Source organism: Schistocerca serialis, chromosome 3 (assembly GCF_023864345.2).
Source record: "Schistocerca serialis cubense isolate TAMUIC-IGC-003099 chromosome 3, iqSchSeri2.2, whole genome shotgun sequence".
Classification (NCBI taxonomy): Eukaryota; Metazoa; Arthropoda; class Insecta; order Orthoptera; family Acrididae; genus Schistocerca; species Schistocerca serialis.
Genome location: NC_064640.1, coordinates 885,853,470 through 885,864,882, shown reverse-complemented (window position 1 = coordinate 885,864,882; position 11,413 = coordinate 885,853,470).

Below are 11,413 nucleotides of genomic sequence, written 5' to 3'. Positions count from 1 at the left end.
TGCAGGGTCATACACTATGTGATCAAAGCATCCGGACACCTGGGTGAAAATCACTTACAAGTTCGTGGCGTCCTCCATCGGTAATGCTGGAATTCAGTATGGTGTTGGCCCACCCTTAGCCTTGATGGCAGCTTCTACTCTCGCAGGCATACGCTCAATCACGTGCTGGAAGGTTTCTTGTGGATGGCAACCCATTATTCACGGGCTGAAGCACTGAGGAGAGGTATCGATGTCGGTCGGTGAGGCCTGGCACGAAGTCGGCGTTCCAAAACATCTCAAAGGTGTTCTATAGGATTCAGGTCAGGACTCTTTGCAGGCCATTCCATTACAGGGATGTTACCGTCGTGTAACCACTCCGACACAGGCCGTGCATTATGAACAGGTGCTCGATCGTGTTGAAAGATGCAATCAGCATCCCCGAATTACTCTTCAACAGTGGGAAGCAAGAAGGTGCTTAAAACATCAATGTAGGCCTTTGTTGTGATGGTGCCACGCAAAACAACAAGGTATGCAAGCCCCCTCCATGAAAAACACGACCACACTATAACACCACAGCATCCGAATTTTACTGTTGGCGGTACATAGATTGGCAGATGACGTTCACCGAGCATTCGCCATACCCACACCCTAACATCGGTTCGCCACATTGTGTACCGTGATTCGTCACTCCACACAATGTTTTTCCACTGTTCAATCGTCCAATGCTTACGCTTCTTACACCAAGCGAGGCGTAGTATGGCATTTACCGGCGTGATGTGTGGCTTATGGGAGGCCGCTCGACCATGAAATCCAAGTTTTCTAACGTCCTGCCTAACTGTAATAGTACCTGCAGTGGATCCTGATGCAGTTAGGAATTCCTGTGTAATAGTCTGTATAGATGTCTGCCTATTACACATTACGAAGCTCTTCAACTATCGGCGGTCTCTGTCAGTCAACAGATGAGGTCAGCATGTACGCTTTTGTGCTGTACGTGTCCGTTCACGTTTCCACTTCACTATCACATCGGAAACAGTGGACCTAGGGATGTTTAGGAGTGTGGAAATCTCGCGTGCAGACGTATGACACAAGTGACACCCAATCTCCTGACAACGTTCGAAGTCCGTGAGTTCCGCGGGGCGTCCCATTCTGCTCTCTCATGATGTCTAATGACTACTGAGGCCGCTGATAAGGAGTACCTGGCAGTAGGTGGGAGCAGAAAGCACCTAATATCAAAAACAGATGTTTCTGGGGGTGTCCGGATACTTTTTATCACAAAGTGTATTCCTCGTAGCCTTGTATATACAAAGAGTTTATTTCTTTAAGTAATGCACCGTGGTAATTGTTGAACGTTGAAAGTCTCGTAATTATGTGCATCTTTTATTGACGACTGGATACTTGGAATACTAGTGCAAATCAGTCTAAAATAATGTAACAAATTGCAAAAAGTGATGCTAGGTGCTCATACAATGGAGTGCTTACAGAAAATGCTATGCTGTCATTAATTTATAATAATTCTGCTGAGTCACAGTCAAACACTCTAATGTCTAAGCGTCTTTCATCATAAATTAAGTTACCATTTCCCAGCAATTTGCAGAATATACCATAACATCATTAAATTATCTTAGTAATTCAGCCATTCCCCATTCACGTACTGTAAGATCAAAGCGCCTTGCCTCTAAGCTACGGTTATATTTACCGCTATTCATTATAATGGAAATGAAGGCCCATGCTTCTTGACAGAGCGTAGGGGAACGATGCGGGAGACCTACACCGACGTACTAGGTAAGGTCCTAATGGAGGTGGTTTGCCGTTGCCTTCCTCCGACCGTCATGGGGATTAATGATGATGCTGAAAGTGAAAATCCCTGAGACCGCTGCGAATCGAACCTGGGACCCCGTGCTCGGGAAGCGAGAACGCTACCGCGAGACCACGAGCTGCGGACCGCCATTTATTAAGCTGGGTAATTCTGCTGCTCATGATCTTTTCACTATAGTGCATAAACCTCGAATAATGAAACTAATCCCATTGGTCTGATAATGAAAGGAGGAGGGGAGCGGACTTCATTTAAGTCTTCTTATTTGTCTAGAGAGAAAAGAGGAGGGTACAGGGAGGCTGACCTTATGCCCACTGAGGATCGATGAACTTCATTTTCCCAGCATTTTTATATCACACGATTGCCCGACAGGCATGGCTGGGAATCAGGTTACACTGTGCCTCGAATTTGGTCCTCATACCCCCTCTGACCCAGTACTCGCGTCCTTGTATCTTCTTGTGGCAAAATATCTGTATACCGTCTTTCTTGTAGAGTCAGAATAAGTGACGTGTGCGTCTCAGCCGCGCAGGGTAGCGGTGCGGTCTCAGGCACCTTGCCACGGTTCGTGCGACTCCCCCCGTCGGAGGTTCGAGTCCTCCCTTAGGCATGGGTGCGTGTGTTGTCCTTAGCGTAAGGTAGATTAAGTTAGATCAAGTAGTGTGTAAGCCTAGGGACCGATGACCTCAGCAGTTTGGTCCCATAGAACTTACCATAAATTTCATTTGTGCGTCTCAATGGATAAAAGTAGATTTTGGAATTATAAGACTTCCAGAATTCCCTTGGTGTCTTAGTTCCTTATCATTCTGTACTCTATCGTCGGAGATGATGTAGACACTAGGTTCAAATGGTTCTGAGAACTATGGGACTTAACATCTATGGTCATCAGTCCCCTAGAACTTAGAACTACTTAAACCTAACTAACCTAAGGACATCACACAACACTCAGTCATCACAAGGCGGAGAGAATCCCTGACCCCGCCGGGAATCTAACCCGGGAACCCGGGCGCGGGAAGCGAGAACGCTACCGCACGACCACGAGCTGCGGACTAGACACTAGGTTATAATTGTTCAAATTTATGATGCCCGATTTTGCCTTATTTTTTTTTTTAAAATTGCAGGCACAATATTCCACCTTGTAATACACCTACACTAGCTGATCAAAAGTATCCGGACGTTATTAGTGAGACGTGTCCACCCTTCGCCTCTATGACTTGAACCCTGCTGGAGACGCTATCGATGAGGTGTCTGAATCTCTGTTGAGGAATGGCAGCTCAGTCACCCTCAAGAAGGGAAACTAGACTAGGTAGTAATGTCGGACGCTCAAGTCTGTAGTGAAGTTAACGTTCTAACTGAGCCTGAAGATGTTCCATTGGCTGCAGGTCGGCACTCTGGACAGGCAAGTCCATTCCAGGTAAGTTAATGTCCAGAAACCGTTCTCTCACAGATACTGCATCATGACGGGATGCATTGTCATGCCGTTACAGTCATCGTCTGCGAACGGTTCGTCTACTGTTCGTGGTGCACAATTCTGTAAAATGTGTTCATATCCTTCCACATCTACCGTTTCCTTAAGCCGTCAGCACACGGAGCTTGCAACCGAACGTTGAGCGTGCCGAGTTTCTCACATCATAGCGTGGAATAGCACGTTCGGGAGTCTTTCCGCCAACGCCACCTACGTCACACGCACGCCGTCTCCCTTCAGTACAGAGTTGTGAGGCGCCATATTGGCGTTCATTTCAAGCCTATACGTAAATATGCCGTTTCTGAGCACCAGCAAATTGAGAACCACTGGAAAACCTGTTGTTAACTGTATGATTCGTTCCGATAAAATAACGAGAAACATCATATTCGTGGCAAAAGAATTACTGTAACTTGCTTATTGTGAAAGCATGCTATTTGAAGGAAGCGACACACTGAAGATCCACCCACAACGCATTGTTCTTGGTTCAATTTGTTATAATTAAAATTCAGTTAGTAAGATATCGACGATTAAGGTTTTCAGCCAGTGCTCTGATTGAGGGTCAATAGCATGTTGTTGGTTTAGTGAAGTGAGTAGCGTCGTAAGGCAGTGGTTCGCGACTCGAATCCTTCATATTTTTTTCCTAACATCTGCGTTTTTATTAGGTTCTGATACTTTATTATTAGTTTAATATAAGTATATACTATAATATTTGATGTTATGTAAATGTAAGTTCGCCTTTCTTTGAGAGGTGACTTTGTTCGATTGGCTTAATGTATAGGACAGCTTGCGCTACTTGTAAGAAGATATTTTGCTTCTTTTTCTTTGACGCTTTGTAATTCACATCTTGCAAATATTGTGCTACTGGGTAGGAACAGTGATCAAGTAAGGCTGACCTTGGGATCTTACTAAAATGTGGGAATGATGAAATAATGTTTATCTTATGTGGAGAAGCATTGCAACTTTGTATCGCACTGTTTGTAATGGAACTTTCATAAGCCTGTGTCCTTATTGATTGGACATGGTACTGTCCTTTTCGTGGACGATGGAGGAAATGTGCGTTTTAATAGAGCTAACGTGGGAATTTTACGCCCGTCCATTTAGTAAACAGTGTGATTTACGAGCTAGAAACATCCCTCAACTGCCGCTGGAGTGCGTTGCGATCGCGTATACTACATTGGGGCCCACGTACGGTATGCACAAGTCTCATCGTTTCTAAGCGTTCAGCAGCACGTTGAAATTAGCACGCTCAACGTTCACGTTCGACAACACGGACCAAGTGCTGACGGCTTTAGGCGCGATAAGGGGACTAGAAATCTGAGGATGACGCGGATAATTGCAGGGTGCAAAAGGTTACACACAACATCTGCGGATATCAGACTGTAGTCACATGAGTCGAGAGTGTAACGTAACAAATTATTACGAGTCGCCATCGTGCGTTGAAAGCATAGCTTGCCGTGCAGCCGGGAGGAGAGTAGATATGGTTCTCAAGCTCGCACAACTCACGTTGACTTCTGTGCTGCGCGAGCGGTGTACTTGGCTAACGCTGCGTGCAATACGTTACACACATTGTCTCTGAATATCAAAAGCTACTATTAAATGTTAATAGATCTTCTTCATACTTATTGTACCTAATTCTATGGATAACACAATCATACTGCTAAAATTTCAAAAAAATGGTTCAAATGGTTCTGAGCACTATGCGACTTAACTGCTGAGGTCATCAGTCGCCTAGAACTTAGAACTAATTAAACCTAACTAACCTAAGGACATCACACACATCCATGCCCGAGGCAGGATTCGAACCTGCGACCGTAGCGGTTACGCGGTTCTAGACTGAAGCGCCTTTAACCGCACGGCCACACCTTAAAATTTCATACCAATAACATCCGTACTTTTGGAGATATAAATTTTTACCTAAAACACATAATAACCGTTCTTTCATTGTGAAATTTGAGTCACGGACTATAATGTGTTCATGTATAGTATCAATTAAAACTAAAACCAAGAGGATAGGTTCACGTAATCTAATTTTCTGCAATTTTCTTTAGTTTCTTACCACAGATTTCTAACGTAATTAAAAATATTTTGGAAAACTATAATTTTATAGTGTTTTGATTGTGTGAGTGTTTTGGAGAGACTGAGTGAATGGGGGACATACGTGTAAGCGTGAGAAAGTTGTTGTGAAATAGCGAAATTTGTGGCGTAGTCCGAGTGACCTTGATTTTGATAAAAGGCAGTCAGAAGGGTCGTTAAGTATAAAATTTATTAGTAATTTATTCTGTGTAAAGCAATCGTATTTTGTTTTCATTGATTTCGGAATTACGAGATTTCTAGTCTAAATTACTTGTGGTTATCTCACTGACTGACGTTAGAAATACCGTGAGTACAGAAGTCCTCGAGATGATTTGAGTGACTGCTTAACATATTAGCCAATAGCATTTCAGCATTTCCCGCGCGGTTGAGTATGGCTTTGTGCCTCAGATCTAAGAGTCGAGATAGTTGCTCGGGAGCCGTCTTCTGGTTAGCACCTATGTTAAATTCCGCTGGTCAAATTTGTACCAAAACGAATAAATCTGCGCATTTCGTCGGTTCTCGTGTAGTTGATAAAAAGTGACTACAGTGTTAGGTATTTTGAAAAAATTTGAGCTTTGTGAGTGTTTTTTTTTTTTAGGAGATTTCTAATGTGAACATTTCAAGTCGTACATAAACTCCGTGTGGCGTGTTTCGTGGCAATTACGAGACATGATGGCGGGCACTTCTGTACAAGAAGACTACTGAACGACTGACTGTGTTAACTCGTAAATAGTCGTGTGTCAGTGACTGTTTAGGACGTTTACAATATCGGGACGGATTAAATATCTTCTTGCTGCTTTTGGGTGTGAACTTGTTATAGAGACAGTCAGTAGCATTCCACGACTGATGTTGAGATATTAAATACGGGCTTGACAGCCATTTTTAGCGTTTTAAAGACAATAAACAACTAAAAGGAATTTTTTTACTTTTTTTTTCAAACGATCCATGGAAGAATACCGAACGCTCGGTAGTTTAACTAACTTTCAGTTACCGCCCAGCCCGCATCTCGTGGTCGTGCAGTAGCGTTCTCGCTTCCCACGCCCGGGTTCCCGGGTTCGATTCCCGGCGGGGTCAGGGATTTTCTCTGCCTCGTGATGGCTGGGTGTTGTGTGCTGTCCTTAGGTTAGTTAGGTTTAAGTAGTTCTAAGTTCTAGGGGACTTATGACCACAGCAGTTGAGTCCCATAGTGCTCAGAGCCATTTTTTTTTAGTTACCGCCCATAGACTGGAGTTACGTGGCCCTTGCGTGGTAGGTATTTAGTCGAATTTTCGTCAATGCTGGTTTTGTCGGTTAAACCAGCCTCTACCATCGTACAGCGTAAGGGCAAACAACCTTAAATCTCTGCAGAAAGGTGGCCTGATTGTTTAATAGATAATGAGAGACCAACCCGCCCCACCGCAAGAGACATGAAGCAGTAATTTCGACGGTAATGAGACTAGATTGTAGTCTATGCCCAATGTCATTCCAGCTGTATATGGAGCAAGCGGTAAAGGAAACCAGGGAAAATATTTAAATGGAATTAAAGTTCAGGGAGAAGAACTAAAAACATTCAGCTTTACTGATACCATTGTAATTGCGTCACAGATGGTAAAGTACTTGGAAGATCAGTTGAACGAAATGTGTAACGTTCTGCAAAAGGATTATAAAATGAATATCACCGAAAGTAAACAAGTTTAATGGAATGTAATCAGTTAAATCAGATGATGCTGGGGGAACTGAATCAGAAAACGAGACGCAATGGATGGTAAATGAGTTTTGCTGTTTAGGCAGCAAAATAACTGATGAAAGCTGAAGCGTAAGCCATTATTCAGACTGGCAATAGCAAGAAAAGCATTTTTAACAAAGGTATTTGTTAACATCGAATAAATGTTTATTGTTAGGAAGTGTTTCTGAAAGTATTTATTTAGAGGAGCGGCAGTCAACGCAGTCCGTACAGTCACTACTAGGACGTTCCTGCTTCCATGGCAGTACGTGGTTTGAAAACATTTTCATTAGGTTTTCTTAAAATTTTGCCATAAACTATTTAGAAAGTAATTATTATTATATGTTTCAACTTGCTGTAATTCTGCTTTATAAATTTTGTGAACTAAAGTGGCTTCCCTACTTCATAGATCACCGTTACTGAGGAACCCGAGTGTGGTTAGAAAATTTTACTGTTAGCATAGATACTTCAGTGGACGGTAGGTAGAAAAGGTTGACTAATTCTGGTCTAGAGTGTAGTCTTATACAGAAGCGAAACATAGACAATACAAATTTCTGGCAAGCAGAGAATAGAAGCTTTCGAAATACAACGCAACAAATAATATAGGGAGACTTGACAACTGAGGAGGTGCTGACTCGAGTTTGGAAAATGAGAAGCTGTGACGCAACTTGATTAAAGAGGTGGATCAGTTGACAGAAAACGTTCTGAGCTATCAATGAATCTCAGTTTGTTAATGTAGGGATGCACAGGGGGTAAAAATTATAGAGGGAGATTGACAACAGTAAACAAGTTCATTTGGATATAGGTTTATAGGTTGCTGTAGATGTGGAATTCGTGGTGGGCCGCATCAAAACAATCGGAAGACTGATGAAAACAAAAATGTAGATATGAAGAGGGTTGCACAGGATAGTCTAGGGCGGAGAGTGACATCAAAAAATGGTTCAAATGGCTCTGAGCACTATGGGACTTTACATCTGTGGTCATCAGTCCCCTAGAACTTAGAACAACTTAAACCTAACTAGCCTAAGGACACCACACACATCCATGTCCGAGGCAGGATTCGAACCTGCGACCGTAGCGGTCGCGCGGTTCCAGACTGAAGCGCCTAGAACCGCATGGCCACACCGGCCGGCCGAGCGACATCAAACCATTACTCGGACTGAAGACCACAAGAAAAACCACAATCTGGGAACCCAACGCTTCTGAGTCTCGTTCCTTAAAGGGTCCGTCATAAAAGCCTTCAAATTGGTTGTATCCAGGTTGAGCGACTCTGTACGAGCACTTGGTAACGACCTCGTCCATGAAGGCGTGTGCCAACTGCTACGTGTAAATGTGTGAAGGGCAGTGGATGAGCCGTTACAGGGGTGTCGTGAACTTTACGACCACGGGCTCTGCACGCCGTGAGGTCAACATGGTGTTTGCGACTACAAGTAATGTTTTAGCCGTGAGTTTTCTGACCGTTTCATTGGTAAGAACATACCTTCACATTTTATCTGGGCTTAGGCATGTAAATTGGCATGTTGATACTTTTATTTCTGAATTACTGCAATACTGCAGCAAATGTCGTGCTTAATATCTTTTAATTTCCAACTTAATTTTTTGTTAGAAAAAATAGATTTTAAACTTCTTAAATCCCTCTTATCGTCAAATATTCTTGTCTTTACCTTTAGTCAAGGTTAAGGTAGATGTTATTTCTTTTTTGAAGATGTAAGCAAGAGGAATATTTCTTACTTTCGGCTGAAGCCTTTACTGCGTCCTTCTACGGATTATTTATTAGAAAATATACGTTTGGATGTTTTTGACTTATTGAGGACTTTAGTTTCTTGTGCTAGATTTCGACTGCAGTTATTGTCCTGTGCCGCTAGGGTTTTCCATCCACTGATTTACCATACAGTCTGCGAACTGCGTGGCCCTTTTTCCACAGGTCAACTCCTCCAGTTTCATCATCATCTGAGCATCAACACTGTTTAGCGAGCACTGCATCACACGTATAGAAAAACAATCGGACTTCATCTCTGTCTTTCTATCCGTCCATTAATCCCAGTTCTTGTATTTTCTTCCACGGAGGTTAGTCGAAGTGAAAATCGTAACCAGTAAGGGATAATTCGGGGAACATTGTTTCCATAGCTGTGTGTAACACTATGGTTTTCGGTGACCACTCAGACATCTTATTGCACTGAAGCACCAAAGAAACTGATATACGCATGCATATTCAAATACGGAGATATGTAAAGAGGCAGAATACGGCGCTGCTGTCGACAACGCCTATACAAGGCGGAAAGTGTCTGGCACAGTTGTTAGATCGGTTACTGCTGCTACAATGGCAGGTTATCAAGATTTAGGTGAGATTGAACGTGGTGTTATAATCGGCGCACGAGCGATGGGACACAGCATCTCCGAGATAGCGCTGAAGTGGGGATTTTGCCGTACGAACAATTCACGAGTGTACTGTGAATATCAGGAATCCGGTAAAACATCAAATCTCCGACATTGCTGCGGCTGGAAAAAGATCCTACAAAAACGGCACCAACGACGACTGAAGAGAATCGTTCAGCGTGACGGAAGTGCAGACCTTCCGCAAATTGCTGCAGATTTCAATGCCAGGTGTGGCCGAGCGGTTCTAGGCGCTTTAGTCTGTAACCGCGCGACCGCCACGGCATGGATGTGCGTGATGTCCTTACAGTAGGTTAGTAAGGTTTAAGTAGTTCTAAGTTATAGGGGACTGATGACCTCAGATGTTAAGTCCCATAGTGCTCAGAGCCATTTGAACCATTTCAATGCCGGGCCATCAACAAGTGTCAGCGTGCGAACCGTTCAACGAAACATCGTCGATATGGCCACTCGTGTACCCTTGGTGAATGCAGGACACAAAGTTTTACGCCTCGCCTGGGCCCGTCAACACCGACATTGGACTCTTTATGACTGGAAACATGTTGCCTGGTCGGACGAGTCTCGTTTCAAATTGTATCAAGCGGATGGACATGTACGGGTATGGAGGTAACCTCGCGAATCCATGGACCCTGGATATCAGCAGGGGTCTGTTCAAGCCGATGGAGGCTTTGTAATGGTGTGGGGCGTATGCAGTTGGAGTGATATGGGACACCTGACACATCTAGATACAACTCTGATACGTGACACGTACGTAAGCGTCCTGTCTGACGACCTGCATCCATTCGTGTCCATTGTGCATTCCGACGGACCTGGGAAATTCCAGCAGGACCATGCGGCACCCTACACGTCCAGAATTGCTACAGAGTGGCTCCAGGAACACTCTTCTGATTTTAAACACTTCCGTTGGCCACCAAACTCCCCAGACATGAACGTTATTGAGCGTATATGGGATGCCTTGCAACGTGCTGTTTACAATAGATCCCCACTCCCTCGTTCTCTTACGGATTTATGGTGTCAATTTCCTCCAGTACTACTTCAGACATTAGTCGAGTCCATTCGACGTCGTGTTGCAGCACTTCTGCGTGCTCGCGGGGGTCCTACACGATATTAGGCAGGTGTACAAGTTCTCTTAGTGTATTTCAGTGTGTAACAATGTGGTTTTCGGTGACCACTCAGTCATCTTATTATTAAATCCGGAGCCGGCCGCAGTGCCCAAGAGGTTCTAGGCGATTCAGTCAGGAACAGCGCGACTGCTAAGGTCGCGGGTTGGAATCCTGCCTCGGGCATGGATGTGTGTGATGTCATTTGGTTAGTTGGGTTTAAGTAGTTCTAAGTCTAGGGGACTGATGACCTCAGATGTTAAGTCCCATAGTGCTCAGAGACATTTGAACCATTTGAAAACGTACTATATTCAGCTCCATAATCCAAATAGAGTCATATTAACAACTGATGTAGGACAAGGGCAGGATCAGTAAGTAGGATAGAATGCTCCAACTTTTTGGTTGCACATATTGACGAAAACTTGAATTGGAAGAAGTAAATTACTGAGCTTCTCAAGCAGTTTTGTTCAGTTACTTTTGCTCTTCGTATAATTGCTGATCTTGGAAACAAACGTATCAACCTACTGACATATTTTGCATATTTCCTCTCAATAACGTCGTACAGAATAATTTTCTGGGGTAACTCAGCACCAAGAAGGAAAGTACTGATTCCAAATTCTGGATTCTAATTCTGGAATATTTACTTCGTCTTCTTTGGTAATGGCATTTCGACAGGCCGTGCTTAGTAACTCTGCTTTAGCAGCTCTGTCATTAATAGTATTTCCGTTGCTATCGCGCAGAGAAGTGATTGATTGTACCTTCCAGCTAGAATACTTTACATACTACTCTTTGAATTTTGTACCAGGTTTCGAGACAAAGATTCGTTGCGGAAACTATTATAAGTATCTCGCATTGAAGTCCACGCCATATTTCGAACTTCTGTGAAAGATCGT